The sequence below is a fragment of the Pipistrellus hanaki genome, assembly GCF_964339955.1.
Source record: "Pipistrellus hanaki genome assembly, chromosome: 1".
Taxonomy (NCBI): domain Eukaryota; kingdom Metazoa; phylum Chordata; class Mammalia; order Chiroptera; family Vespertilionidae; genus Pipistrellus; species Pipistrellus hanaki.
Window position 1 is genome coordinate 71,609,190 of NC_140503.1, and position 19,337 is coordinate 71,628,526.

Genomic DNA, 19,337 nt, shown 5'->3' on the forward strand with positions numbered 1-19,337 from the left:
AGCGCCACATGAAGATGAAGGCATAGATTGAAGTGATGCTTCTACAAACCAGAGAACACAGAAGGTTGTCACCAAACTGTTGCAGTTGGAATTAAGGCCCTTTCACAGAGTCGCAAGAAAAGCATTCCAGGGACCCACATATGGGAGTTTAATGAAGTTGAAGTAAACACAAAGGGCTGTCCCTGGTTTAGCTCCAATGTCTCATCTTTATCATCCTGCTGTGAGGAGAAAGTTTAGTCTTGTCTTCATCAGGTCTAGAGCTGTGAGAAGGCCAGAGGCCTGCTTGTCTCACAGTGGCTTGTCAGCTTTAAGAACACTGCTGTGTGGGAACAATAACCTCTGGTTTTGCCTTGCCTTTCCCAGAATGGAACCATCATTGTATGTTGAGTAGGAGTAAGGGCAATCAATAGAGGCAATGTTCTCAATTTATCATGATCTATGAGTGGGGACGAGAGGTAAAAAGCAGCTCTAACTCTCTCAGCCCCTATTGCTTGCAATAGAGTTTCTACAAGACAATGTAAATTGTGCTGCAATGAACATGGGGGTGCATATATCCTTTCTGATTGGTGTTTCTGTTTTCTTGGGATATAGTCCTAGAAGTGGGATTACTGGGTCAAATGGGAGTTCCATTTTTGGTTTTTTGAGGAAACTCCATTCTGTTTCCACAGTGGCTACACCAGTCTACATTCCGACCAGCAGTGTACAAGAGTATCTTTTTCTCTGCATCCTTGCCAGCACTTGTCATTTGTTGATTTGTTGATGATAGTCATTCTGACAGGTGTAAGATGGTATCTCATTGTCATTTTTATTTGCATCTCTCAGATGATTAGTGACTTTGAGCATGTTTTCATATATCTCTTGCCTTCTGTATGTCCACTTTCAAAAAATATCTATTTAGGTCCTTTACCCATTTTCTTATTGGATTTTTTACCTTCTTTTTGTTAAGAAGTATGAATTCCCTATAAATTTTGGAGATTAGGCGCTTATCTGATATAACATTGGCAAATCTGTTCTCCGATGGAGTGGGCTTTCTTGTTGTTTTGTTGATGGTTTCTTTTGCTGGGCAGAAGCTTTCTATTTAGATGTACTCCCATTTGTTTATAGTTATGATTGTTTTGATGGAAAGAGTATTCATGGGTACTGCTATTCTGAAGCCTCCTGTTTCAGTTATTAGCACACAGAATAGACCTAGAGAGAAGATAACCAAGAGGTCAGCTTTCCTTTGAAATGCATTGACTTTCTTCATTGAGAAATTAAGTTGTCATCTTGTCCTTAGCCCAACCCTGCCACAAAGGTAATTAATTAAATATCATGTCTCACCATCATAAAACCATACTGTATTTTTTAGAATATTAATGATAACAAATAGGAATACCTTGTTTTTTCTTAAATCAAACACTAGTTGTGCTTAGATGTTTTATTTAAAATAAATGAAGATTAAGGCTAATCTCTTCAAAGCTTTTAACTCTTTAACAGAAACTTTATTAGTGTTGGGTTTTATAATGTCTAACATGTATATTGAACACATCATAATTATGAAAAGTACTGTTATTTTTTACCAATGAAAATAATGAACAAATTACTTAAATACCCACCATTTTAGGACCCATTGCCCAGTGGCAGGCCTTGAGATGAGGATTTATCCACCTGAATCAGGAATGGGAAAAGGCTAAAAAAGGGTCTGATTTCAGGTGATGTTCCTGACAGCCTGATACTGTGGGAAGCTCTAGAGCATAAATCCTATTACAGTTTGTCTCATCCTTTGACAGCTGTCAGTGCATATTTCCTATGGGATGTTTGAACTTTAGCAACATTTTTTACTGTTTTTCTTTTACATTTGCAACAAACCTAACATCAAGGATGTCTGTCTCTGTTTGAAACCCAACATCAGCAGAAGTAGCTGACATGATATCAGAACTTGTAAAATCATAAACATTTATGGATGATGGGAAACTGAGTTTTTCATTACAGCTCAGAATCATGATGTTTACTGTTCTGTATATCTGCCAAGTAACTGATTCTAAAGGCAGATTTTTCAAAGAAGTTATGGGATTACTTTTGTCCACATAGCAAGGAGATTATGTATTGTATGAAGAACATGCCATTTAAAAAGAATCTTAATAAAGGATAAATTACTCAGTTTAAAAATGGGCAAAATATTTTAACAGACTCTTCATAAAAGATATATGAATGACTAATAAACACATGAAAAGATGCTATACATCAGGGTCCAACAAAATATGGCCCAAGAACCAAATCCAGACAGCTTTTACTTTTATATATAAGTTTAATTGTAACACAGCAATGCTCACTTTATTAATGTACTAGAGGCCTGGTGCATGAAATTTGTGCATGGGTAGGATCCCTAGGCCTTGCTGGTGATCAGGGGCAACCAGCAGAGCAATTGGGGTCCACACTCCCCTTGGCCTGGTGCCATCCACTCACCTGCTCTACCATCCAGCCACAGTCCTGCTCTTGTTGGGGCCCATCGGGTCCAGCAGCACCTCCACTGCCACAGGCTGCCAGCACTGTGTTGTAAATACCCATCATGTTCTGCGCTGTCCCCCCTGGTGGTCAATGCACATCTAACCTCTGGTTGGTTGAACTCCCACCCATGGGGACAATTTGCATATTAGCCTTTTATTATATAGGATTATCAATGACTTTTTTTCTTGGTACAATGGCAGACTTCAATAGTTGCAACAGACTGAATGGCCTGTAAAGCCAAAAATATTTACTATTTGGCCCTTTATGGAAAAAGTTTGCCAACCTCTGTTCTATATCATTAGTTATCGTGGAAATGCATGAGATCACTATAAACCCATTATGCTGGTGAAAAGAAAATGATTACTATATCAAGTAGAATTTAATTTACAATTTATTTAAGAACATGTTCATTCTGAAGGGCTCACCAGCATCGGATGTTTATAGTATAGGAGGAAGGAAAGCCTTATGCAATGACTCACCCTAATGGCCAATTTTTGCTTCTGAAGGGATTCTAGGGCAGGTTAGATGCTACTAAGACTATTTCAGGACCCTTGTTTTCTATTGGTATGGCCCAGATCCCAGCCCATGCCTCCAGATCTGCTTGAGATACACCTCAGTAAAGAGTACCAAAGGTTTCATAGTGGACCACAACAAAATCTCCTTCTATCTGAAGAAATCTTTGGTTCAAGAAGACTAAGCCATTTGTTTCAATGCTGTGATTGACACAATGGTTGCTGAGCACACTTTTAAGAAGCTGTAGAAAATGATTCGGTGTAACTTCTCTAAATGGCCACAAAGGGGCAATGCTGCTTTGGAGAAGATAAATGTTTGCACATATACATATCCATCAAGTAGGTAGAAAGTATTCTTTTAAAAAATCAGCATTATTAACTATTCCTTTGTTTCAATTGATATCTATTAATCATGTATATATGTATGTATGTATGTATGTATGTATTTATCCATTCACCTAAATAATATGTGTCTCTTCTAATTTAACCAGTTTGAAAAAAATAACTTTGGAGATCAACAATTCTTTGAGTAATACAGATTGCCCTTCAAGGTCAGGGCCACATTAGCTTCTCTAATATAAATTTCTAATGTTTTTACCCATGAGTAACCCCAATATCTAGCCACCCTATTCCGTGTACAGAATTCTCTTATCCCATTCTTTTTACTGGGAAATCTATTGATGGGATGGTGTAAGTCTCAGTTCAAGCATATCCTTCAACAGAATCCTTCTCTAACTGGGCCCATAAGCACAGTTTTTTTACACTTTTTTTTGTCACATTGTAGAGATGAATAATTTTATTTGATAGATTTTATCTGACTGTTCTTGAATATTGGGCCTAGATTGATTGAAGATTGAGGCTGTGTCTCTTTCATGAACGAGACCCAAGTATTGCACATTTATAGGCACTTATTTGGCACTAAGTAAATATATATTAAATGTATACATTATTGACTGAATAAATGAAAAAGAAAAAAAATCACATAAAAAATTCAACAAATAATTTTAAAAATTCCCTGAAAAATTTGGGGTTAAATAAACTGGATTGTAGATTGAGGAATAGATACTCCTATCATTGTCTCCTGTTAGACTGTGATGATTGAATTTGAGATGATATAAAATACAAATAATAAAATTCTCTCTGGACTTCAAAAATGTGCTTCTTATTTATTTTAACATCTGTTATTGAGAATACAGATCAATCCTACTTTTAAGGCAGTTTTGGAATTTATCTTCAACTTATGTTTGTATATCCTGCTGTGTTAACATGAAAAGCCAAATTGATTTTTCATATATTTATATCTCATCCATGAGGATAAAGTCTAAAGAAAATGTTCAGTGTTTGTTCAAACCCACAATGAAAGCTGCCAAAAATGCTGCATTACTGGATGATCATGGCCTCATATTTTCTGATGTCTACAGAATTTTTCTATCCTCTCTTATCTATTGAGAGACCACAGCTCCTCTAAAATACATCTTTCTGGTACTTGTCAATTTATTTCCCTCACTGAAAGATTGTAATAAAATTCTAAGTTCCCTGAAGGCAAAGGGACAATATATTCTCTATGTTTTGATCTATGGCCTTAGCTTGTAATGAGATATTATGCTACTTGTGTGTCCCCAATAGATTTCAATTTATATTTATTATTTAAAAAAAATGCTTCTATATATGCTAATCTTGTGGCTTTGTGAGAATTCCTCTTTTTCCCACTGTCAAATAATATAATATCCATTGACATATCAAAATTGTCCTAGCACACAATTTTAACGTTCTAGGAGGTGTGAGAAAAGGAAGAGGAGGAATGAGAGAGAGATAAATTCTAAACTGATCCTTATCTATATGTGTGTAGGGGAATTTTCATTCCTAATAAAAGTATTTTCAGCAACTCTAAGTTAGGGCAAAAAAAAGGAAGTTCTTTCTTTGACAGAAATAACTTTATGTGAAAGTACACGTGAAAGGGTGGGGCCAGTAGAAAGAATAAAAGCAGGTGTGAATTTTTAAGCTCATAGTTCCAGCTGGCTGAGAAGACCATAGATCACTAGAGCTGTCACTAACCTTTGGTTCCAGGAAATGGATAAGATCATGAGAGCATCATTTTTAATTCTATGGCTTCAACTAGGCTGTGAGTTGTGGAGGAGAAACTCTGGGCATATCATTAATGGGGGCAAATGAGAAAATTGGGGTATGGACAAACTTACGCAGATAGAAACTTTAAGAAGAAAATATAATTTGGGGAACTTAATGACTTTTTGTTCCTTTTAAGCAGGGGTGAATGGCCAAAAGAAGGAAAAACGTGACCAGCAGCAGGTGAAACAGAGCCCTCAATCTTTGTTACTCCAGGAAGGAGAGATTTCAATTATGAACTGTACTTATGAGAACAGTGCATTTGACTACTTCCCATGGTACCGGCAATACCCTGGTAAAGGCCCTGAATTATTAATAGCCATACGTTCCGTTAGAAGTATAGAAGAAGATGGAAGATTCACAGTTTTGTTCAACAAAAATACCAAACACTTCTCATTGCACATCATGGCCTCTGAGCCTGGAGACTCAGCCACCTACTTCTGTGCTGCAAGTGCACAGTGCTCTCCAGTCACCTGCAGCCTGTACTGAAACCTGCAGCGAGACTCCAGACAAACCCTGTCATGTAGATGAGATATTCACACACACATAAAAAAAAAAACTCTTTTTGGCCATCTAAAAGTCTTAATCTATTTTAAAGGACCAAAATTATATGGAATTTATTCTTTGACCAAAATGGAATTGATTTAGAAAATAGATTTGGAAAATTAATTGCAGAAAGATATAAAAAAAAAAACCTCCCAAATATTTGGAATTTAAGCACTAAACTTTAAAATAAACTGTAGGTCAGAGAAGCAATTACATGAGTATTACTATAAAATATATATGTATATATTCTTTTTTAACATCATGGAACTTATTTTTATTGCTATTAGAGAAAGAGTGAGAGAGATATGAGAGATTAGTTGCTTCCCATACCAGCCCTTACTGGGAATCAAACCTGTGACCTTCCAGTGTATGGAACAATGCTTCAACCAATTGAGTGAGCCACATCAGCCAAGGCTTGAAGACATTTTTGAAAAATGTAACGAAAGTACATATATATATATATGAAACAGCCAACATAGTATATAGAAGGAAATTTATAACTTTAAATACCTATATTACTAAAGAAGAAAGGTTGAAAAAAAAATGATCAAAGCTTTCAACAAAAGAAGACAAAAAGAACAAATTAAAGCCAATGTAAGCTAAAAGAAGGAAACAATAAAAAACTCAAATTGGTGAAATACAAAACAACAATACAGATAACATATTAGAAAGTTAATTTTCTGAAAATTATTATGAAATTGATATATACTTAGGTAGACTTACCAAGGAAAAAAGAGAGCAAAAACATCTACCACAACCCATAAAATTAAATATACAGGCCGGAAGGGGGTCAGTGAGAGGCAACCAGGCTGGCGGAGGGGGAGGGGGGCAGTTAGGGGTGACCAAGCCAGCAGAGGGGAGCAGTGAGGGGTGACTAGGCTGGCGGGTGGGGAGGGCAGTTGGGGGTGATCAGGTTGGCAGGGGGACAGTGGGGGCCACCAAACTGTCAGAGGGGGGCAGTTAGGAGCAATCAGGCAGGCAGGCAGATGAGCAGTTAGGGGCCAGCAGTCCCAGATTGTGAAAGGGATGTCTGACTGGCAGTCAAACATCCACCAACGGGTCCCAGATTGGAGAGGGTCCAGACTGGGCTGAGGGGACCCCCTCCCATGCATGAATTTTGTGCACTGGAACTCTAGTTAATTATAAATATAAGGAATGAAGAAAAACATACTACAGACTCTCTAACAATTAAGCTAAAATAAAAGTATATCATTAACAATTTTATGCCACTGAGTAAGAGTATAGTAGAGCTACACAAATGAGGAAAACTGTGTTTTTTTTTTACAAAGACGCAAAGTCAATTCATAGAGGAAAGATAGTCTAATTAACAAATGATGTATAACAATTTGTTATTTATAGGCAAATAATTGAATCTTGCTCTAAACTTTACAACTTATACAAAAAATTTGAGGAGAGTCTCAAAATGAATCATTCATCCCAGTGTAAAATGTAAAACTATAAATCTTTTAGAAAAAAATTATAAGAGAAAGTATTCATGACCTAAAGTTAGGCCAAGAGACTTTTGACATGACACCAAAAGTCTAATTCATAAAGAATAACTTAGAGTTCATCAAAATTAAAAAGTTTCTCCTGTAAAAGATACTGGTAGAAGAATAAAAAAGACAAAGCACAAATTCCAAAATGCATTTCCATCAAAGTAGTGGGATATATATCAGAATATAAAGACTGCCTAAACTCAACAGAAAAAACAAACAAACAATGCAATTTAAAAATGGACTAAAGATTCACAGACACTTTCACCAAAGAAGGTATGAGACAGGGAAATAAGCATATAAATAAGCAAATGAACAGATGTCCAACATCATCAACCATTAGGGAAATGTAAATTAAAGCCACAATGGATAGCACTCCACATCTACCAGAAGAGTTAAAATAAAAATAAAAATAAAAATAAAACATTGATTATACTAAGTTCTAACAAGGATGAAGAGAAATTGAATCACTGGTACATTGCTGGTGGGTGAGTGGTAGAATCACTATGGAAAACAGTTCAGCAGTTTCACATACAGTTAAAATTTCACTTACCTTACAACTTAGCAATCACACTCCTCATTCTTATGCTAGAGAAATGAAAAACTTAAGTTCACAATGTTTTTACAACTTTTGTGCAAGTAAAAAATTATTCAAAATAAAAAGCATGTAAGATAGCCAGATTCAGAAACATTGTTGTTTGGAATGTAAACAGTTTCTCATAAAATTAAATATACATCTACCACAACCCAGCGGTTCTTCTTCCAAGCATTTGCCCAAGGGAAATGAAAACATATGTCCTCAAAAAGACTTGTGTAAGGTGGTCAGAGCAGCTTTATTCATAATAGCAATTAACTAGAGAAAATGTCCACAAATGCCAGATTAAATAAATTGTGCTATAATATACAGTGGAATACCAGTCAGGTGTAAAATGGACAGAACCACCTCTACTCATAACAATATAGATAAACCTCAACAGCATAATGCCTAGCAAGATTCCAGATACAAAACATCCTTTTGATTCCATTTACATGAAATTCTAAAATAGGCAAACTAATCCTCAGTCAAATAATACACAGCAATGGTTACCTGAGAGCTGGGAAGTTTGGGGGTACAACGGATCTTGATGTAGTGAAGGAAATAATCTATAGCTTGATAGGGGTATGGCCTTTAAGTCTACAGTTTCAAACTCTTCTAACTATACTTTTGACTCATTTATTACAAAGAATAATTATACTTTAATTTTAAAAAGTACAAAAATGAACCAAGCAGGAACAAAAACAAAGCAATAAATGAAAATATTTAATGCTAACTATTTTGATGAGTTGAAAAATAGGCCAATATTTGATAATATTTATAACAAAAATATTAGAAAATGCTTAATGTATTAGGCTAAATAATGACCCTCAAAGATGTCCATGCCATAATCTCTGGAATGTGTGAATATATTACTTTGTAGAGCAAAAGGAACTTTGCAGATGTAATTATTTAAGGAACTTTGGGGAGAATATTCTGGATTATCCAGGCACAATGTAATCAGAAGGGTGCTCATAAGAAGAAAATAGCAGAGTCAGAGGAGAAAAGATGATGCGATAACAGATCCAGAGGGAGAAAGAGCCATGTGATAAGAAAATTAAGACAGCCTGTAGAAGCTGGAAAAGGCAAGGAAACAAATTATTCCTTACAGCCTCCAATAAATTTTAAAACCTTTAGAAAAAAAGAGTAATTTAATTAAAAATATGTAGTACCAAACTAATTAAAGAAGAAATATAAAAACTGAGTATATAGTCATTAAGGTAATTTGATAATTAGAAGTAAAAATTCCTACAGAATTAGTAATAAAAAAGGAATTTTTAACTTGCATGTGTACTCCACTACAAAATTAAAAATAAGATATATAGTAGGATGTATTTGTTTGCCAGCTAACAAAAAAAAGAGGAAATCTTTAAAAATCATATATCTGATAAGGAGTTAATATTCAAAATATATAAAGAACTCAATAGAAAAAAATATGATTTAAAAAATGAACAGAGAATCTGAATAGACATTCTTCTAAAAAAGACATATAAATGGTCAACAGGTACATGAAAGTTTTCTTAAAAAGGTATCTGCACCTCATATTTAATATAGCATTATTTATAATAGCCAAGATGTGGAAATAACCTAAGTATCTATGGGTGAATGGATAAAGAAAATGTAGTATATAAATGCAATGGGATATTAATCATCTATAAAAATTGGAAAATTTGCCATTTTGACAACATGAATTGGGCCTTGAGGGCATTATGCTAAGTGAAATAAGTCAGACCTATAAATATAATTACTATATGACCTCAAATATGACATCTAAAAAAGAACACACACCCCCATATGTATAGAGAACAGATTGGTAGTTTCCAGAGGTGAGGCTTGGGTAGCTGGGTAAATTGGTAAAGGTGGTAAAAAAGTATAAACTTCTAATTATAAAATAATTAAGTCCTGGGAATATAATTTACAGCATGGTGACTATGGTTAAAAAATAATATACATATAATTTTTGAGAACTCCTCTGGCTCTCAGAGTTTGCTTTGCTTTTCTTTTTTTCTAGTAGTTTGAAAAATTGGATAAGAAATTTGAAAAACTAGGTATATCTGATTGAAGTAGCTTCATTGGATTAAAATGTACGAGATGAAAATATAATGTCTAGGTTGGAATGTATGATCAGCATCAAAGGAGAGTCACTATCTAGGATGTCAGAGTTTAGAAAGAATAGAAAAGATCTGGGAACCTTACTAGTGATTCTGTGGCTTCATAAGGTATAGAAAATTACTATAAAGGAATCAAGGAGAACCTGAGGGTAGTTTACCATAGAATAACTCAATTGTTCTCATTTGGGTTTCTTTAAGAGGTGAACAAAGAAAAATAACACTTTTTATTTGATAATTTGACATGAACTCTACTAGATGAATTTTAAAGTGGAGAAGAATCTTTATTTCTTCAATGTCTAGAGAGAAAAATATTGTTATTTTGGAAAAACATTTATACCATTAGTAGTTTTGCATATCTTTGCTGACATAACAGTATTTGGGGACAGATTTTGAAACTATAAAAAGAACTAGAAGCCCGGTGCACAGATTCATGCACCAGGCCCTTGGCCTGGATTGCAGGGATTGGACTGAAACCAACTCTTCAACATTTCCCAAGGGGTCTCGGATTGTAAGAGGGTGCAGGCCAGGATGTCGGGAGTCTCTGACATCCCCCAATGGGTCCAGGTTGTGGGTGAAGCAAATTGTGCCCAACACAACCTAACCCACAGCCAATTCCACAAGGAATCAGGCTTCCTCCTCTACTGGTTGCTGAGTCTGCCCACTGTGGTCATAACTGGTGAACAGTCACTACTAACCCTGTACATGAATCTGTGCACCAGTAGCTCTCTGCAGGGCCTGGCCACTCTGCACTCATTGGCCAGAGGCTCTCCGTGGCCCAGAGGCCCATCTGTCCCCCAGTCTGACCAGAGATTCGACAGCAGCTAGGTGTGGAATGCTTGCCTCATTGCCACAGCAACGAGGCAAGCATTCTTCTAGACCACTCACTCTGCCTGCTCTCAGTGGCTGACCCGAACTCCCTTGCACCCTGGGACTAGAGAACTCTGGCTGGGCTGAGAGGACTGGGCGCTGCCATCTTGTGGCTATGGGTGCCGCCATCTTTGTGACGAGTAATGGTTAATATGCATATTATCCTTTTATTAGATAGGATTGTAGAACTGCACCATACAATACACATGCACTCATGGCAATGTCATGGCCAAATATTTGAATTTAGAAGATCCATGGATTTTCTTTCTAGAACTTCTAATAAACAAAACATAGAGTTACATTACAAATAACTATTACTTCACTGCTGTTACACTTTGCTATTTCAATATGTGCTGGAGAGATTACAGAAGTCAGAAACCTATTTTGATATTATTTGTCTGAGAGATGTTTGTTGTTGCAAAGTTACAAGTTTTCCTGGTTTGGTGGGTAAGAAGGAAGGAAAAGAAATGTCTTGTTTGTCTCTTGCAGGGAAGCCAAGGATCAGTGAGCACATTTCACCTTAGACATCAGGTTTAAGGCAACAGTGCAATCAAAAGATGAATGAATATTTGCAATTACATTCATGCTTAGCAATAAATTTGTTTTAGATAAGCACCTTGATCTTATCAAATATTAACTTACTAAACTTTGGCATTTTAAGTAATAAATATCCTTCCAATACTTCCTTCAATATTAAGCTTTATGCTTGTCCTTTGCCAGATTTAATCATATCATTAAATCATAGATAAAGGTAAAACAATGCTTAAGACAGCCTAAAACTCCCAAACTGGGTGTCACAACCCATTCAAACTTGACCCAGTCAGATTCTACATTTCAAAGGCAGCTGCTATATGCACCTGTAATGCCACGAACACAGAGCAGAGCCATTTCAATAAGAGGGATATCCTATCTCCTGCTACTCCCCAGACTGCTGTAGCTATTCATGGTCTCCTCTACTAGTTACAAATAATTGCAAACCAGGGCATTGGGTACCTGTCCACGAGGAGAGATGAAATGGGATTGAGCAGTAGACATCGCAACTAATTATAAACTTTCTTCCCTCTACTATTTTTTGATAAGTTATTTTGAACTTACACTCAATGAACTGACACTGTTTCAGAAACCTTGTCACCACTTTCTTTTCTAGTTGTCTATTTGCCTTTTGTACTTTTAGATTAATTCATTCATTAAAATAATGATGCCAAATGGAAGATTTGACAGCTGCAGTCCACATTATCACATATCAGCTCACAAAACTTCAGCCACTATCTTCTGTTATGTTGATATGTACTAAGTGCTTGCAGCCTATAGCTATCACATCCAATAGAGTGGATTGTAGCATTGTGTCACAGAGAGATCTGGCATGCTTATCTTGACTTTATTTTACAAATAAAATACCCAGCCATGGAAGTTAACATGTGAGACTGAAAACTTTGGATCAATGAGATAGAAAATGTGACATCAGGAAAATTCTAGGACAGATGAACTATAGTAAATACATTTCTTCTTATGGAGACAACAGGACTGAAGTTCCTGATCCTTTTCAGAGTTCTAGAAGAATTTTGGATAGGATTGCCTTTCATCAATAAATCCAAAGATCTGTGAGGGTTTTTTTTTTTTTTTTAATTGTTTGGATTCTGGATGAAAGAATATAAGTACAGGCTAACTTAGTGACAAGTAAGTAGATTATAAAGATGGTTCACAGCACATAGTAAAATGCATTTTAAATGGGTCTCCCAAATTTTTCTTCTGAAAATGATCAATGTATGTCAACTAGTTCAATTTTCAGTTCTGCTCAGCTCTGACCTTTAATATTGATTGCTTTCTCCATGCCCCCTTTCAGGTACTGACTAACTTAATTACCAGTGAAAGACAAATAGACAAAATAAAGGTTTGGAGAGAGCCAGACTCTTTTCTCAACTGTGCATAGATCATGTGGTCAATGAACTTAAGAAACCCTATTTCCTGTTTGGGGGAGCAGCATCAGAACCCAGGAACTATGTATATACATGTGCAGGCACGCAGAGCCACCAAACTCTCAGCTTGGGCAGCACAAGACACATTTGTGTGGAGGAATATGTGCCACATGCTGTTCTCCAGCCTGCTGTGGGGATTCTTGGCCTTCATCTTCTCTGGTAGGGATGGTTCCAAACAAGGGTGAGAATATGCAGGATAAAAGGATAGCACACAGGCCTGTGGTATTTCACATGGAACTCAAGGAGGAAAAGGGGAGGGGAGAAAAGCAGGCAGATTATGGTTTCAACTTGGTCTGTTGTTGAGTCCTGAATTATTCTAACTCTTACAGTATTTTATTCACTACATCAGCTCTGTTTTCTGATTTCCACCCCCACACAGGATCCAGCATGGCTCAGAAAGTTATTCAAGACCAGCTAGTCACAGAGAAGCAAGAGGGGGCACTAGTCACCACCTTGAACTGTCGGTATGAAACAAGTGAGAGCTTCTACTATATATTATGGTATAAGCAGCTGACACGTGGAAAGCTCATTTTCCTTATTAACCAGGCTTCTTCTGGCCAGAATGCAAGGAATGGCCGCTATTCTATAAACTTCCAGAAAGCCACTAAGTCCATCAGCCTCATCATTTCAGACTTACGGCTTGAAGATTCAGCAACATATTTCTGTGCTTTGTGGGAACTCACGGTGTTTAAAGTAGTGGTAAAAGCTGAACAAAAACCCCAGACCTCATTCAGAGAGCCCCCCCACTAAAGAAGCCACGCTGAAATGTACACCTGCCGATCCCAGACACAAAAATGGCAGTGGCTATGGCTGCTTAATCTGTGGTCTGAATCAGAAGACTTAATTCTAGGTAAAACCTCTTTCTGTGTCATTTGGCAACAGGTGTCCAAATGTAGCTTTCTTCTAATACATTGTCAGTCATAAAAAGATACTCACATACAAATCTGCATCTTGTTATCTGGAATCATCATGAAAAGCATTTCCTTAGATCTTTTCTTTTAGGGGTTGAGTCAGTTAGGGTGCAATCAGAGAAGCAGAACCACCACAGTGGTGTAGCTTAAGAAACTAATTATAAGAATTAGAATTCATGCAATTTCTGGAACTGGTGGAGGAGTCTGCACAAAGCTATGTGCTTGCATCTGGCAGTGAACCTGGATTTACTATAAGTCAGCTAGAGTAGCATTTGTGAAGGAAAGTTGAACATGGACAAAAGTATGGACCAACTGTGGTCTGTAAAAATATACTAGAACTCACGAGTACTATTGGAAGCCATAAAGACAAACTAAAACTTGTCTGTCTCTTGCCTCTTTCAATCTCATAGTGGTGAGTGACCTTCAGGAAAAGTGGGTGTCATTTGCCAGCAAGCTACTTACATACTTGGATCAAGACAAACAGAAGCTGAAGAAGTAGATCTGGCAGGAAGTGGAGTTATGAGTCAGCAATAAGATGAGCTATCAGATCAGAAGCAACATGTGTGAGTGCCTGGAGCCCTGCACCAACATGCAGAACATAAAAAAATAAATATGGCTGCTGCATTACTACTACCTTCTAAATCTTGCACAAGTCTCTTGCATGATCAATCCTAACCCAGAGCAATAAAATAAATATATTTTCAGATGGTTACAAAGCAACCACAGTGCCACATAAAAACCAAACTAACCTGAAAAGAAGACACAAAGTTAATTTCTCCATCTTTGGGTGGTATACTTCCTTCTTTCTACTCTCCCATAGATATCCTTTAACTTAATTACTGAAATATAAAGAGATACTCTATAAGATTAATTTTATTAGCATACCTTATGCTACAAACAGAAGAGGGAATTAAAAATGGTTAATAAATACATAAATATGTTTATATCAAATAAGAAATTATTTTTATAATTATTCTAGACCACATGTGTCAAACACAAGGCCCGCGGGCCAAATCCAGCCCACCAGGCCTTGCAATGTGGCCCGCACTGCGCTGTCATCACTGCACTCCGCTGTCAGTTTATGACATTGTCAGTTTATGACTGTTCAGTAAACCATTCGGCCCGCGATTTAGGCTGGATTTTAGATTTTGGCCCCTTCTCTGATTGAGTTCGACACCCCTATTCTAGACATTGTTTCTGCAAAGGATTTCAGGATTGTAGCTGGTACAATATTTTTAAAAACCTCTTCCATTACCCACTCTAAAATATCTTTGCTCATAGCAAGCATCTCCATTTACTGCAGTACTTGATTTTCTATAAAAACAAGCTCCTTATTCAGGGGAAATGCTATGTGGAATGTCATAAGTTGAAGAGGAAATTCTGCAAGTCCACCATTATGGTTTTGGTAGAAGCATTGCAGACATTAAAGACAAATCCATATTCAGAATGTCTGTTTAGTTGGGGAAAATTCTTGCTATTACCAAGATAAAATTGAAACATGTGCTATGAAACATCATTAAGAATGATGCCCAACTTCTCATCAGAAGCAATAGGTACTAATCCTGAAGTACTCCAAGCATGTTGCCATATCAAACTTTGCCTCTTGCCTTTGTCCTCTCTGCCTGTAACGATACCTGCTCACACATATGCATGGTGTAATTTTGAAGTTCCTTTACATTTTTACCCAAATGTCCCCACTTTGTGAAGCCTTATCTATCAATAAATCTCTATGTTCCTTCCTTGAGAACACTAGCATACTCCAAGTATCATGAAAGAAGTTCTTTCCTGAAGCACTGCCACCTGGTGTCCTGCTAGGATACTTTGTGATGCTTACCCTGGCTTCCCTGCTGCCCTCCAGTGTTCATTGGTTAACAATGCCAAAGCCCAATCACATCAGGAGCTACCATTGCTAAACCAAATTCAATAACCTTCCCATTAAGAAACAGAAACAGCCTTTAACACTGTCCTGCACTCGAGATTGAGAGGTGTAAAGGATCTACTTAATACATAGTCACAAACCCAGACAATCAAAATGAGGAAACAAAGAAACAACCCCTAATTGAAAGAACTTAGAGAATTCTCCAGAAGAAGAGATAAAGTAGAGATAAGAAATTTATCTGAAACAGAGTACAGAGTAAGGATGTTAAAAATGCTCAACAGTATGAAAAAAGATATAGTAACTATGAAAAAAGAACAGTCTAAGATAAAGAATGACATAACACAAATAAAGAACATATTAGAATGAATACACGGCAAATTAGGGGAAGCTGAGGATCAAATCAGTGAATTTGAAAATAGAGTTGAAAATATCACTCCATTAGAGAACCAAAAAGAAAGAAAGAAAAAAACAATTAAAAAACAGGAGGACAGCTTAAGGGAGCTGTGGGACAATGTAAAATGTAACAATATTAGAATAGTAGGTGTGACAGAAGAGGCAGAAAGGGAAAAAGGAATAGAGAAGGTGTTTGAAGAAATAATGATAGAAAACTTCCCTAACCTGATAAAGGAAAAAGTCACACAAGTTTAGGAAGCATAGAGAACCCCAAAAAGAAGAACCTAAACAGACCCATGCCCAGACACATCATAATTAAAATGTCAAAAATTAAAGACAAAGAGAGAATCTTAAAGGCAGCAAGAGAAAAGAAAACTGTTATCTACAAAGGAGTTCCCATAAAGCTGACACCTGATTTCATACCAGAAACTCTACAGGCCCGAAGGGAATGGCTTAAAGTACTCAAGGTAATGGAAAGCAAGTATCTGAGACTAAGATTACTATATCCAGCAAGGCTATCATTCAAAATAGTCTAATAAAAAAGCTTCCTAGACGAAAAAAAAAAAAAAAAAAAGGCTAAAGGAGTTCATCACCACAAAGCCAGCATTACATGAAATGCTAAAGAGATTGCTGTAAAGGATTGCTGAGAAGAAAAAACAGAGAGAGAATCCTAGCCATACAGAATTAAAATGGCTATAAATAAATACCTCTTAATAATAATCCTAAGTGTAAATGGATTAAATGCTTTAATCCAAAGGTGTAGGATAGCTGAAGGGATACAAAAACATGACCCAACTCTATGTTGTCTACAAGAGATCCACCTCAAAACAAAAGGCACACACAGGATGAAAGTGAAGGAATGGAAAAAAAAAATTTCCATGCAAATGGAAAAGAAAAAAAAAAAAAAAGCTGGAGTAGCAATACTCATATCCAACAAAATAGACTTTAAAATGAAGGCCATAATAAGAAACAACAAAGGTTACTACATAATACTAAAGGGATTGGTCCAACAAAAGGATATAACCCTGGGAAACATTTATGCACCCAGTATAGATGCATATATATATATATATATATATATATATATATATATATATATATAAACTTCTAGAGGACTTTAATGGAGAGAATGACAACAATACTAGTACAGCCATAGTAGGGGACTTTAACACCCCTCTGACTTCCCTGGACAGATCTTCCAGACAAAAATTTAACAAGGAAACAGAGACTCTAAAGGACACACTGGATCAGATGGATCTAATAGACATTTATAAAACATTTCACCCCAACGCATCAGAATATACATTCTTCTCAAGTGCACATGGATTCACAAAAGTATGGAGTTTCCTCAATAAATTAAAAATGAAACTCTCATTTGACCCAAGAAATCAGAAACACGAATCAGAAAGGATATATGCACCCTTATGGTCATAGCAGCACAATTTACAATAGCTAAGATTTGGAAACAGCCTAAATGCCTATCACCAGATGAGTAGATTAAAGAACTGTGGTACATCTACACAATGGAATACTACGCTGCAGTAAAAAAGAAGGAACTATTACCATTTGCAACAGCATGGATGGACCTGGAGAGCATTATGCTAAGGAAAATATGCCAGTTGGACAAAGATAAATATCACATGATCTCACTCATTTGTCGAATATAATGAACAACACAAACTGATGAACAAAAATAGAGCCAGAGGGGGAAAATATACTAGAATATAATAGAAGTAATCCTCTTAATTAAAGATTCTTAATATTTCCTACAACTTTTGTGATACCATACTGTGTTAGTACAGTTTGGGTAATATTATTATACTTAAAATCTTTTTATTCTTGAGGTATTTATCTTTATTGCATATAACATTATTACATTTAAAATCATTTTTCCTTGAAATAAAAAAAAACTGGAAAAAAATAATAACATTCCCAATGCTGTAATCATGCAAGAGAGGATTCAGGAGGGCTGTTTGGGTTTTAATCTCTTGCCCTCCCAGATGTGAGTGATTGACTTCAAAATGACACATATAGTAGATGGCATGTTTTAGGTTGTAGAGTAATAGAATGTCTTGGAAATGAAGCTTTGCATTTTGCATTAACTGAGAGGTTTTTTTGTTTGTTTATTTGTTGTTGTTTTGATGTTAAATGTAATTGTGTCTATTGCTCTGTCCTATATTGTAGTATAGAAATATCCTGAGAAGTGGGAGAAAGAGCCAGTGATGGGAGAAAATAAACCACTTTAGGGGACACTGCTTCTTAGAAAATTTGCCCCACTCTTTCAATATAACATTCAAATGCACTGTTTTCCCATTAACAGTAAGAAACATGATAGACCATGGATACTTAGAAAAATAAATGAAATATGCTACATAAACTACAAAATATACCTCATAAAAATGTCGAGTTTTATCTTGTGGACAGACTCCACTTCAACCTCATTTCAGATTATGTATTTCATCGCCTCAGTATTTTATACATTGCATGCATCTGATTGAGTGCCTAAGGTAGGAAGTTATTGTACTGAGTGATTTGCATGTTCTCATTTAATTTTTATAGGAATTTTTCAAGGTTGATTTCATCCTCCTTTATGGAGGCAGTGTAGCAAAGTGTTTGAGACCAGGGACTTGGGTTGGATTTCTTGATCTACCACTCATTAGTTGAGTGACCTTGGGTAACTTACTTAATAAATTTTATGCTTCAGGTTCTTCATCCCTACAAAGTGGGTATTGGTAGTATCTACCACCCAGAGTTATTATGAAAAATAAATGAGATGATAAATGCCAATGCTTAGCCCAGTGCCCAACAGGAAGACAGTGGCTGCTTACAGAAATGAAAATTGAATTTAAGAAAATTAAATAACTTGTCTGGTAACACAAAGTAAGTGTTTAAGTGGAGCAGATATATAGAGCAGATACCTTTTCTTATCTCAAGAGTAACTATTTCAACATAATATTGAACTGTCTTTATAGTGCTTATCATTATTTAAAAATACCTTATTTTTTAAATTCATTTACTTAATTTTTCCTCTCCCACTGCCTTTTCTATCTTCTTCATTACTGCACTGTCTCTGTTTAAAAAATACTTAGTTCACAGGATGCATAATAGATAAATATTTGTTGAATGAATAGGCAAAAGATAAAATTATTTTTAGAGTCCTTGCAATACAAACACTAACATAAAATATTAATCTGGGCTATGTTTAATGTTATTTATTTAGAATTGTCCATATTTTTACTCTGCAAATCATTTAAGATCAGATTTAATTTATGCAGCATGCCTAGTGGTCAATTGGTTTGGTCTCTATTTCAGGGAAAGTGGGTGGCTATAGCTCGCAGGTATTGTCCCTTTCTTGGAGGTATGCCCTTTTTGTTCTGGCTTTAACATGTGGGTGAATTTATCAGTGAATCATTCATGTTTTCATTAGTAACAAGCTTTACAGAAAGTGGGCTTTCTGAATGTGC

General features: G+C 36.1%; 1 gene segment (V, D, J or C); it reads left to right on the forward strand.

Moving 5' to 3' along the window:
• Positions 1-12,720: 12,720 nt before the first annotated feature.
• LOC311611518 (T cell receptor delta constant-like) overlaps positions 12,721-19,337 on the forward strand; it is a 312,126-nt gene continuing 305,509 nt past the window's right edge. The window contains exons 1-2 of the C gene segment in view: positions 12,721-12,849; positions 13,070-13,374.